The 13,332-nt window shown below is 36.1% G+C and overlaps 1 pseudogene; it reads left to right on the forward strand.

Annotated features, from left to right (window-relative positions):
• Window positions 1-1,370: 1,370 nt before the first annotated feature.
• Window positions 1,371-13,332, forward strand: part of LOC102988819 (suppressor of SWI4 1 homolog) — a 154,131-nt pseudogene continuing 142,169 nt past the window's right edge.

The following is a 13,332-nucleotide window of genomic DNA, read 5'->3' on the forward strand; positions in this document are numbered from 1 at the left end:
TCTACTGATTTGAATGTTAGGTTTCATATAAAAAAATACCTTCACAGGTACATCCAGAACGATACTTGACCAAATATTATGGGCACTGTGGCCAAGTTGACACATAGATTAACCATTATGCACGTGTGAATAACTACTTAACAGTGTGCCTGACACATAATAAATACTCATGAAGTGTTAGCCATTACTTTAGATTGTCACAAAAGGGCTTCATTTGACAGCAATTTTGTCTCAGGCTATATAGGACTACCAGAAGGATCAGAACCAGAAGATGTAACTTGAATTAGAATTGTTAAACTCCTTGAACTCATAGATTAGAGTTTTTTCAGACTTGGCCTGCAGCGTTATAGCAGACTGAGCAGGATAAATTCGAGTTTGGGGTTCCCTTCCTGTCTTTCTGCTACTAATTACTCTCTCCAAAGGTTTTTAGATATAATTTGATGTCAGTTTTCTCTTTCACTTGTCCCTTCTCTCACAGTCTTGGACTTAGGTCTCCAAACAGGATAAAAGGCTGTTTTTTTTTTGTTGTTTATTGTTTTTAAATATGATTGCAGTCACTCAAAAATATCAAAAGATAAGGTAATTAGCCAAAGTGATGATTATGTCTTAACACTCTTGGAAATTACCTTGAAAATATGTAGATAACAATTATATCCCTGTATTTCTCACTTCTGTTGAATTGGATCAACAAGAGCAAAAATAACCAATGAAAATTGTTGAACTTGTAATTTGAGCTTTTTGAAGGTATTGTTCAGTAACCTGTTCAGCTAATCAAATCATCTAAGCAGACATCTATTTCTAAGGCAGCTGCTAAAAATAAGAAATTAATGATTGAAAGGCTTATCTTGGGCTCTTTTCATCATTATGCGGTACATCTCTATATTATTAGTTTTTTGGTAAAGAATGATGGAAGTGACTATTTTTTCAGAAGATTTGATACCAACCCCCCAAAAAAAGCATTCCAAGGCCTTCTTATCAAGTGTCTGCACAACCATAGAGCAAATCAAATTCGCCATTTTTACTGTACTCTTAGCATAGCAAGATCTAAATCGCTTTATTTAAAAGAAAATTATCAGAACCTTTGCATAATAAAGACTTTGTTGTTGTGTAGACTTGACATGAAAGGAAAAAAATATTGCCAAATGGTACATATTCTGTGGATAATGCTTTACATATGTGGATGATAGTCTTCAGGATGAGTGAGCAGTTCAAGCTTAAAATTAGCCCCTCGAATGGAATTAAAGAAAAAAAAATTAGGTAATTTCTCATGGGTAATGAATAGCTACAACACGTGGCAGAGTAATCACAAATAACACGTTTCACATGCAGGACAAATTCTTAATTGTGCCACTCTTAGATCTTTTGGAAAGATGTGGCAGTGTGGAGCTTTACCAGCTCCTATTCAATCTACCCACTGGGTAACCTGCTTGGGCCTGATGGAATCTCCTACTCAAGGGAGAACCAGCTCAGAGAACTACTACGATGAAGATCCCATGGGCTCTAAGAATGGGGTAAGCAATGTTTTTATGTAGAGCTGCTAAAAATGGAGTGAGCCAGAGGATAAGGATGCTTGAGGAAGAGAGTTGGGGTGACCAGCTCAAAGAAGCCTTATCCAGGTGGGGTGGGTGTGGCCAAGTAGCAGAAAATACTTTCCAGGGAAGTTAAGATTGAGGGAAATAATGCCCTGGGTGCCTAGGTAGCACTGCATAGAATGATATAAGGGTTGGAGAGTTCTGGATCTAAAGTATTTTTGGGTGCCAGTGTTGTGAAATTGGCAGGTTGCAGGGATTAAGTGTGCAGTGTCAGATCAGACACAATGAGAACCTAATCTTACTTTAATTTATACTTACAACTTTAAAGACCATCAGTAATTCATGGTTTTCATCATCCTATAATCCAGAGAGACACTAAATTTTTTATAGTTTCCCTAGTTCAAAGGCAGAGGAAGTAATGAGTCCATTTGACTTTTTAAACAATGTGAAACTATAACAGATTTTATAATTCATTTTTTTAATGTGTAGTTTCATATATATGTGAAGGTATGTAGTTTCATATAAGTGAATATATATTTTATTCATATAAAATGATATATGAATATACTATATATAAGATACAAATATATTTCAATATGTAGTTTCATATATATATTTCAGGTAATACTTGTTCTGATGTTTTGCTTGCGTTTTCTTCTGTGGGAACACAAATTATACATATGTTGAACCTTCTCTTTCTACCTATTATATTTGGTATTTCCTCAAAGTATTTAATATTTAAATTTATATTTTTACTTAAAAAGTTTTTTGTCAGCTTCTATTTCTCTTGAAGCATTTGTGTGTGTGTGTGTGTGTGTATGTGTGTTCATTTGCTCTTGTGTTCCTTTTGGTTTAGACTTCTTTTTTTAAAAAAAATCTGTTTTTTATTGATTTCTAAAACCCATTTTTGAGTTTTACTGTTTATCATTTATGTTGTACTTCCATATTTTGTATGGTTTTTCTTTATATATTTCTATATATTTGGAAATATTGGGTTGCAATTTTCATCAATTTCTAGGCAGATCTTGCTGGCATGACTTAATTGTAGGGATGTTATTCTAATCCGTATTCTCTTTTGTTATAATACCTTTTAAAAATATTTCACTGCAGGTATTTCTGTTGATTATGTTTTAATTACATTCTTTTATCCTGTTTCCTTTAGAAGGGAGAAGTTGGTCATAAAAGCTGTTTTTAACCTCTTCTGTTATTTTGTGAAGTCTTGAACCATATTCTCATACTTGAGAGATTTCCTTATTCTTTTCTCCACTTTTATTTGGACATTCTCTCTTTCTTCTTCTATTGCCTCGGTTTTGTTCAATTTCAAATCAATTTCCAAAAAAAAGTTTCTCTGTGGCTGCTGTTTGTCCCGGGGCCTCTGGCAGATTGGTTTAGAGAGTGCTTAAGACCCAGATTGCTTCAGTCCTTCAGACTTTACCACAGACTCCTTCTACTCACCTGTGAGCGTGTAAAACCACTCCTTAGTTCAGAAGGTTGGCCCACTATTGAGACTCTACTGATAATTTTAAGGTTTTCTGATACTTTGGTTCATCACACTCAGTTTCTTCCCTGTTTCCTCCCACATGGATGCTGATACCATGCAGGCATTATAGTTGGTGATGTTTTTTGCCCCTTCATATTATTGAGTCATGGGGATACTTTGCTCCTTGTTTTTAATATAATTTTTTATGGGTTTTTGGTTTTGTTTTCCTAGTTGCTTTGATCTTATGATGAGGTTCAAGGAGATTAAAAAACTATACCACCACTGCTATTTTCTCAGCGTTGACTGAATATATCAATATCTTATGCAAATATTGTTCTGCAGAACACATATTGGGAAATAATAATGTCAGTTAGTTACTTCAAACTTATTTTTCAAAGTGATCTTTCCAAGCTCTTTATTTTCTTGGTGAAGACTTCCCCAACTACCCTAATTGCTTTCTGGGAGTTAAGAGGCCATTGCAGAAGAGAGTTTAGAAAATAGATCTGTATTTGGATCTTGGTTTTACTCTTTACAAAATGTGTAAGGTTGGGCCACCGTTTGAGCTGTGCCTCATGAAATAATAAAATGAGATTATTTCCCTCAAGTTTCTGGCATAAGGTGTGGAATGTACAAGGTATTCAATATATTTTATATTGTCTCTTTCATGTTGTACTCTTTCCTTTGAATATTATTATGATTGCTTTCATACCTGAATTAGATTGGATGCCTATGAGGGCAGAAAATGTATCTGTCTTTTTCTTTGCTCTATTCTCGTAGACTTACATAGACTGGAACATAGCACTCAGAATATATTGAACAAATTAACCGAACTTGTAATTATTTTGTAATCTTTCTTCTCTTATACTAAAAATAACAGCTAATATTTAATGAGTGCATATTAGTTTGCTAGAGCTGTTCTTAGCATGTTGTGTGTAGTTTCTTATTTCAATGTCACAATGGGCCTACAAGGTAGGTACTATTATCATCTGTACTAGATAGCTGAAGAAATTGGGACACAGAGAAGTTGAGAAACTCACCTTAAATTAATAAATTGCCTAAGCACGTGGTTAAATAGTGAACTCTTTAAATGCAAGGTGTGTGTCTTATTACCTTTTGTATATACAGTGCCTAAGTTAGAGTATGCCTGAATCCTTGCATAAATGTCTGAATGGATCAATTAGTGAAATACAGTTCCATTACAATAGAATATATTGGCTGGGTCTTAATGATTTTTTAAAATTAATTAATTTTTATTTTTTGGCTGCGTTGGGTCTTCGTTGCTGCGCACAGGCTTTCTCTAGTTGCGGCGAGTGGGGGCTACTCTTCGTCGCAGTGCATGGACTTCTCCTTGTGGTGGCTTCTCCTGTTGTGGAGCATGGGCTCTAGGCACGTGGGCTCAGTAGTTGTGGCACGGGCTCAGTAGTTGTGGCGCATGGGCTTAGTTGCTCCACGGCATGTGAGATCTTCCCAGACCAGGGCTCGAACCTATGTCTCCTGCATTGGCAGGAAGATTCTTAATCACCACACCACCAGGGAAGCCCAATGATTCTTAATATTCTTAATGCATCAGATTATGATTTTCTCATGATATTGCTATGAATAGTTAGAATTTTTACCTGAAGGTTATAACGTGAGGCCTATTTGATATAACTTTGGGTAAACTGAGCAGATACTAAGCCACTTTTAAAATTGCAATGTTGAAAATTGCATAATCTTTATTATGAATTACTAAGCCCTACCTCATTAAAACTACTAAAGTATAGTAATGATAATGAGAGTCATATCCTGCGTTTCTGTGCTGTTTTTTACTCTGCATTGTTCAAAGGAGCAGAAACTTACAATAAGATGGATGACATAACACAGTGGTAATCTTATATAGGAAACAAGGTACAATTAGCTCAAAATTGTATAACGTGGTGCTAAATGGGTCATAGCTGAATACGTCGTGCAAGTATTTAATATGAGAGGAAAATTTACTATGTGGAAACTGTGGGCATTAAAAACTAATATTTCTATTTAAAATTTCCTCTCCTTTTGTACCCCCAGTCAGCTAGTAATCAGCCAAGTAGAGGTGTTAGAGAGAAACAAAAAGCGGGGGGGAAGGTTTGTGCACAAGATTTAATCATAGACAAAAGTACATTTAAACTTCTTTGAAATTTCTTTTGTGTGTTATTTTCTGATGTTTTCAAAATAAAACAAGTGACAGATATTGTGGGTGTTGTGGAGATGGAATTTAATGTTAGAAAGGAAATAAAAATATATGCAGTGAATAATCAACCTGCTAAATACAGGCCTTGGAACTCAAGAGTTGTACCGTAGTGTATGTGATTTTTCTATAGAGTTATTTGTCTAATCCCCATAGGTCAAATCTGTGACCTTTGTCCCTAAACTGATTAGGTAGTAATTAGATATAAAAAACAGTGAGATTTGAGAATAATAAACTGAAATAAAATTTCACTCATTTGCATGCTTGGTCTCTTTATATAATCCATGCTAATTTCTCCATGGTATAATGGTTACTTATTTTTTTGCCTCCCCAGCATCCATTCCTCTCTAGGACCATGGTCCTCCTTTTGGATGTCTCCCTTTCTTCATTAACCCATTTGTTTAGGTGGAATTAACCTCACTCTACTTCCAGGAGTCGACAATGATTTAGTCTACACCATTTGATGCACTCCCTCTTTTTAACCTAACCAATTGCTGTATACAAATCAGAGCCAATGAGTTGTGAGATGTATGTTGAGTCTTTTGAGAAAGAGGAGCTTCCTCTCTTCCCCTAGGTGCTAAGAGGTTAGGATTTGAGGTTGAGAACTTCTATAGTCATTTTTCTACCCTGAAGCAAGAGTGGGGACAGCTGTGTTGAGACTGGTTTGGTTAAAGGGGAAGGTTTGTAGCGCCTGAAGGCAGAAGAGAGAATCAGAGAGAAACCAGGCTCCTAGCTGATGTAATTAGAGCACCTAGATTTTGTGAGCCAATAAATTCTCTTTTTTTAGTTGAGACTTTTACTTGCAACCTAGAGTCCTTCATGATAGTTATGGGCAGTCTGAAGGAATATCATATACAATGACCAGGAAACCAGGGAGAATCAACCTCAGTGGAGATAATGTTTTAGGTGAAAATCATCTTGATATTTTAAATTCTGATTGGTTAACTCACAAGGATGTAAGTTGAAGTAGCATAGCATGTAGATGCCTACACATCACAGAAGGAAACAGTAGAGGTATACTCTGCATTGAATGAAATAACACAAAGCCTTAAGTTTGCAAGCCATTCTTCCCTTTGTTTGAGTATAGACACATTTTGTGAGTAGTAACATGTCTGTGTAAAGATGTGATGTGTCTCTTTAAAATAGATGGGATATGAGTAATAGAATCTCTGGCTAGTGGTTTTTCAGTGCCTAAGAAAGTTTGGCTGCAAGTAAAAGAAATCAAACTCAAAACAGCTTTGTTATCTTATATAATAAATTAAGTGATTCCAGGTTTAATTTATTCAAAGACTTGGTTATATGATCAGGGACCCAGGTGCTTTTCATTTTTTCTCTCTGCCAACTTTACAATGTTGGTTTGTTTGATCAGGTTATCTTCTCTCATGGCCCTAAGATGGCTTTTTGCAATTCCAAGTATCTTGTGCAGATAATTTCATCCAGAGATAGGAATAGAAGTCTCTCTTTGTATATCTCTATTTAAAAGTAAACAAAACTATAGGCTCTCAGCAGAATCACATTCATGGTTCAGAATGGTGTCACATACCTTATTTCTAAACCAATCACCAGCAAGGGAAAATAAATAATCTTGATTGGCATAGACAGATGGACATTTATTCCCCACGCTGGGGAGAAGCTTCTTCCCTCATCAGTGGCCATATGGAAAGGAACTGCTCTTTAAAGACCTGGTTCTGCCTGCAAGGAACAAGGCGAGGCAGAGATAATAGATTTGTTTTTATCAGAGGGTTTTGGCCTACTTGGTAAAAATCATTTGAATCTAATTTCTCTCTGGTTCTGTGGCAACAGCCTCAGTTCAATTTTCTTTGATAAATGCCTATCACTTCCTGCTGAAATTGAAAAGAAGCATGCTTCTTGTGACAGTTTTGTTATACACTTGTATTGTCCCAGAAAGCACAGGAGTACAATCTTTCCAGAGCATATATTGCTTTAATCCAATCACATTCTAACTATCCCTTTTGTCTGGATTGACAGTAATGAGGGAAGAGGTTCAGCCATACTAATCATCACAAATCAATTAATTAGCAAATTCCATTTTGCAACTGACCCAACCAATTCCCTTATCTTCCCCTCCCCCTTTGATAAATGGGACAGTTATTTGAATATTGACTTAATCTTTTTTCTTTCTTTTTTTCTGAATCATTGTACCTCCTTTGCTAGGCAGGACTCACAAAGAGGTATAACTTAGAAAGTCGTCAGAATTGCTTAGGAAAGATCTGCACTAACACTTTAAGAACACTGAACATGAATATATCTCAGTAAAATATGATTTAATTCTACTATACATATTGATATTTCTTGTCCTTGGTAGGAAGACTGGCAATGTTCCCCAAGGTAATTTTAAAGTGATGAGATTACAAACCCTATTAAATATATACTTGTCCTTGGCATTCTTATGGCCATCATATATTATAGTAGAGATATTTCTCAAATAAATGTAGTTAAGATCAGATTTTTCTCAATATGTATGTACTTAAAACAAGGTTGACCTGGCATCCTGGCTGCAGATTTTTCTGATGTACCTGAAATAATCATATCTACTTGTTTACTTGTTTATATAAGATTTAAATTTGATTAGAAAGTGCCCGATGTTATTCTTTCAAATGTGCTGGCTTATATCCCAGGTTCTTTCAGAGTAGTATATAAATGGCAGTGAGCTGGCCTTAGTTTATTCAACTGGTTAGGCTTGTTGAGTCTGGAGGGTCAAGGGATGTGGCTAGAGACTGAATATTTTTGTCGCCCAAAATTTGCATGATGAAACCTAATTCCCACTGCGATCGTATTTGCAGGTGGGGCCTATAGGAGGTGATGAGGTCATGAGGGCGGAGCCCTCATGCGTGGAACTAGTGTCCTTATAAAAGAGATGCCTCCGGGCTTCGTTGTTTCTTCTGCCACGGATGGAAACAGCAGTGAGAAGAAAGCCAGCTCTCTTTGAACCAGGAAGCGTGATCACACTAGACGCCTAGTCCACCCTTGTTGCCTTGACCTTGGGCTGCCCAGCCTCCAGAACTGTGAGAACTAAATGTTTGTTATTTAAGGCAGCCAGTCTATGGTATTTCTGTTATAGCAGCTTGAACAGACTAAATCTTTCACTTGAGCAACTCATCTGTTCACAGGAACTAGGGGCTACCTGCTGCTTGTAGATATTGGCCAAAGGAAAAATATCTGCATTTGAAAGGCTTTACTACTTTATGTCTTCTTTCTTCTTTTCAGTGACCCTGGTTGCCCATATTTACCCTTTTTAGATCTCATTATCTACAGCAGTTCTTCCCAAACTTTAATTTGTACATGAAGCACTTGGAGATCGTGTTAAAACAATTTTAATTCAGTGGGTCTGAATGTGTTCCAACCTGAGAGTGTGCGTTTCTAACGAGCTCCCAGGTGATGCTGATCATGCTGTTCGATGAACCACACTTTGAGTGGTATGATCTAACACTCCTGTATCCTTCCTTTTTCATATTGAAAAGAGAAGGGTAACTTTCTTATGTAAGTTCCATATCCCACTCCCTCAGAACTTTGCTAAATGACTAATAGTTATGTAGGCATTAGAGGTGGGACTGTGCTTATGTTCAATTAATGCTTTGAGTCCTTGAAGTTTCCTTTCCTTATATTCAGTAGTGATTTATGATGTGGTTACGGAGAGTTATTTTTGCCCCAGTAAAAGTCTGATGCTTAAGGTTTGTTCATACTCTGCTATTTTCTCTTGTCCCCAGAGAAGAATCATGTGAACAACACAATAAGAAAAAAGGATATTATAAACAAATGTAGACATAGTATGTTGTAGTAACTTTTAACCCTATCTCCACATTGCAGTGGTCCAGAGAACTCAAAAAATAGAACAGCTAGATAAAATATAGGATGCCCAGTTTACTTTGAATTTCAGATAAACAATGACTTTTTTTTTAGTATTAGTAAGTCCTATGCAATATTTGGGACATACTGTATAATGCTGGTAACAATTAGTTGAAATGAATTGATTATATTAATGGCTAAAAATCGTTTTGTCTGACTCAATCTAAATGATCTAGCCAAGGCTAGAATTTAGGCTGTTTTAAACATGTCGTCAATTGGCTGTCATGTGTGAACCCTACACTTTTAAGGAGCATGTTTCCACCTTCTCAAGGCGAGTAAATGGGTTTGACAATAATTTCTTCTACCTCTTCTCTAGTTCTTTGCAACTTAATTGACTTGTGGCTGAAACCAATTGTTAGTTCTGACCAATTGTCAGTTGAGGCAGTGATAGAATATAAATCCCACTAAGATTTGCTACATCAAAATATCATAAGTTGGGCTATGGCCTACATTTCCAGAATACAGAGAATTCAAGTATTTGGGGGGAACTCATGCACTCCTTATGGTGTTTTGAAAAACCCTGAAAAATCATCTATTTGTCCTAGATTTCTTTCCTCCAGAAACCTCTATAGGTATCAAGAATCTGTGTGGGATTGTTATGCTGGGAAGAAAAACTTTTCCTCTATCAATGTAGGTCTTGTGGTTGGAGTCCTATGAATTAACTGACAATAGGCAGATTAATAGGAGAAAAGTTGAATACCAACGTGGGACTACTCAGTAGTGAGGAACTCGAAATAGACAGAGTTAAGGGTTTATATATCAGCTTAACAAAAGGGGTGGTGGTAACTAGGACTTCACTGGGAAAGTATGGAAGGCTCTATGGGTCCTTTACATCTTGATACTAGTGAACAGTCTCCTTAGCTGGAAGCTCTCCTGTAGTGGAGGGGGGTTTATGGCAGCTAACCCTACACCTCTCCTGCTGAGGATCAATCTCCCAAATAGGAAACTCAGGGTAGGCTGGGGGTGACAGTAAGGACAGCTGTATTTTCAGGATTCTCTGCTTTAGTAGATATGGGAAGTTCCCATACAATTTCTTTCTGCTGATCCCTTCAGTGACCTTACATTATGAGCAAGTACCCTCTTAGGATGACAACAAAAGAATATTTCAGGTAACAGATCTTAATTTAAAAAAGAATTCCAGAAGTTAGATATTATGTAGTGTCCAAAACACTGTGTGGGAGGTAACTTTAGGGATGATGTAAGGGACAAAGAAAAGGATGGGAGAAAATGCTATTTTCTCCCTTAACTTTCAGGGTGTATTCATGAGGCTTTAAGGATGTATAGCAGGTGTGAGGGACTAGATAATCAATGCATTCTGAATGAAAACCAGATGGTACTAAATGGACCCCTGCAGCTGTACTCTATTTCATTTCTATCTCCAACCATCCATGGCTTTCAGCAAGCAGAATTTATGAAATTAAGTAGATCTAACAGAATTATTGCATCTATGATTTAAGTTTGTATGAAGATGCCTCCTAATTACAAGAGTCCTTGGGTCTTAAGGAAGGTCTGAGGCAAGAAGGAGTAGGAAGAGACATTTGGATATAAAATTTAACTTGAAAGAAATAGCTCTCCATTTAAAATGTAGTTTATTTATTCCTTCTTTATTGCCTTGCACTAAACTCTTAGGAGAAGCTTTGGCAATAATTACAAAACAATACATATTCTTACCCTACATCTGTACTATCATAAAAAAAAGATCCTTTGTTTACAATGTAAAGTAATATTTTCACATAAACGCTTTATCTTTTCTAGCAGCATATCCAATAATGTTTTAGCATATTTGTAGAAGTACACAGGAGATAAAGGAATGTTCTAAACAGGTAAGGATAGCTTGGTGGAATTGTAAAAGTTGAGTTTAACCTTATTCACCTTGGTAGGAAAAGAGGGAAAAGAAATCTCCTTTTCCCTGTTATCTGATTGCATTATCATAGGCTGTTTTGATCTTCATTTTATAAAAGTCAGATTTAAGTGGGACATATAGACTAGATGAGAAATATTTTATTAAAAAATTATGAAAAGGTTAAAATTTGAATTGTAAATCGTTGGAAAACTATCAAATTACTGACAGTATTTTGGATCATGTATTAAGATGTTTACTCTTGAAGGTAGGGTATGTTCTAGCCCTAAAAACTATTTGTATACATCATATATTATCTGTTTGGGGTTTGATCTTTGAGTAAGATCAAAGATATAATCTTTGATCTTACTCAAAGATCAGTATAATCCTGCAAGTGTAATTTTTTTTTTTAACCTGAGTAACTAATTTGTTCTCATTAACCTACTCCATACCCCCAATTTTACCAGATTTTCTTAGTATTTGATTGAGACAAAGTTTTTTTTTTCCTTTCCCAATTTATACCACTTTTGGGGTATGATGCCTCTTTAGACTTAGATTTTTGTTTAACTCTATCATTTACATTGTATTTACAACTATTTACATAGCTTTATATCGTATTGGGTATTAAAAGTAAGTACAGGGATCTAATGTACAGCATAGGGAACATAGTCAATAATATTGTAATAACTTTGTATGGTGACAGATGGTAACTAGACTTACCATGGTGATCATTTTGTAGTATATAAAAATATTAAATCACTAGGTTGTATACCTGAAACTAATATAGAGTTGACCTTGAACAACACGGGTTTGAACTGCACAGGTCCACTTATACGCGAAGTTTTTTCAATAAATATACAGTCAGCCCTCTATATTCATGGGTTTTGCATCCTGGGATTCAGCCTACCGTGGATGGAAATTTCCTTGAGCATCTGAGAATTCTGGTATATGGGGGACTCTTGAACCAATCCCCAGCAGATACTGAGGGATGACTGTAAATCAATTATAGCGCAATAAAAAAGTACAGGAGGATTGTGTAGGTTATATGCAAATCCTATGCCATTTTAGATTAGGGACTTGAGCATCCACAGATTTTGGTATCTGCAGCAGGTTGGAGAGGTGGGGCGCAGAATAAATCCCCTGCAGATACTGAGGGATGACTGTATAGCCTAATGCTGTAATTCAGGGAGTTTTTCAAACAGAGGCCCATTTTAAAGATTCTGATTGAATTGGGTTAGGGTACCAATTAACCTGAGAATCAGGACTATTAAAAGCTCCTCAGGTGAGTCTAATAGTGTGGCCAAAATTGAGAATCAAATAGATGATTAAGAATCTAGGTTCTTGGCAATCTGCATAACTGTTCTGTCCCCAATTTCCTCTTCTGTAAAATGGGGAAAACAATAGAGCCCAGCCCATAGGCTATGAAAGGATTAAGTCAGCTGATATATGTAAAGCACTCAGATCTTTGTCTAGCACATGAGTGCTAGATATCTGTTGGCCTTGTTGTTAGGTAGATTACAAATCAATTGTTATAATAGCTAATCTTTATAAAACATTTGTGCTACACATCATTCTACGTGTTTAATTATTGTTTCGTTGAACCTTTCCCACCATGTGAGGGAGATACTGTTGTTATTCCCTCTTTACAAATGAAGAAACTGAGGCACAGAACTTTCAGTAATTCTCCCAAGTCCTAAAATTCCCAAGGATTTTCCAAAGATTAAATCTCACGTGGTCTGAATTAATAGTAAGAACCATAAATCAAATTACAAAATAAAATGTGCTCTGCTAAGTACTAGACAGTTAAATATTTCAAATGCAATAACATAAATGATTTAATATCAAAACAGCTCCTGATTGCACCATTTACCAAATCTGTATATAAACACCTTATCTCCCTTCTATTTCTTGCCTTGATAGAAGAATTTTCAGACTACTACTGGCTTTTGACAAACATTTTATTTCCAGACAGTTGACTCTATGTACTTACCATATTTCCACCACTTTCTCTTCCTTCTGTTATATTACTAGAGATATTTGCATGAAAATATTCAGCTCATATGAAATCTTATTTATTTCTTACCTTTCTCTTCTGGGGACATAATGATTTCTACAGATGTGAAATTCCAAACAGGGCAATTTCTTCAAGTTGATAACAATACAAAAAACATTTGCAATAAAGTTTTTCTGCAAATGTTCATCCTCATGTTGAAAGAAAGGGTAGTTGCATGGAGTTGTTACTGAATTGGTCATATGGAACCCCTCTTGTGCCCTAGTCCAGCTGAGGCCCTGTGCATTGGCCGGGAAAGTTCATTTTCCCATCTGGATTCATATAACCAATAACAAAGTCAATACTGAGGTGGAAAGAGCACAGTCTTTATTCAGTGGCCAAAGAATGGGAAAGCAG

This window comes from Physeter macrocephalus, chromosome 16, assembly GCF_002837175.3.
Source record: "Physeter macrocephalus isolate SW-GA chromosome 16, ASM283717v5, whole genome shotgun sequence".
In the NCBI taxonomy this organism is placed as follows: Eukaryota; Metazoa; Chordata; class Mammalia; order Artiodactyla; family Physeteridae; genus Physeter; species Physeter macrocephalus.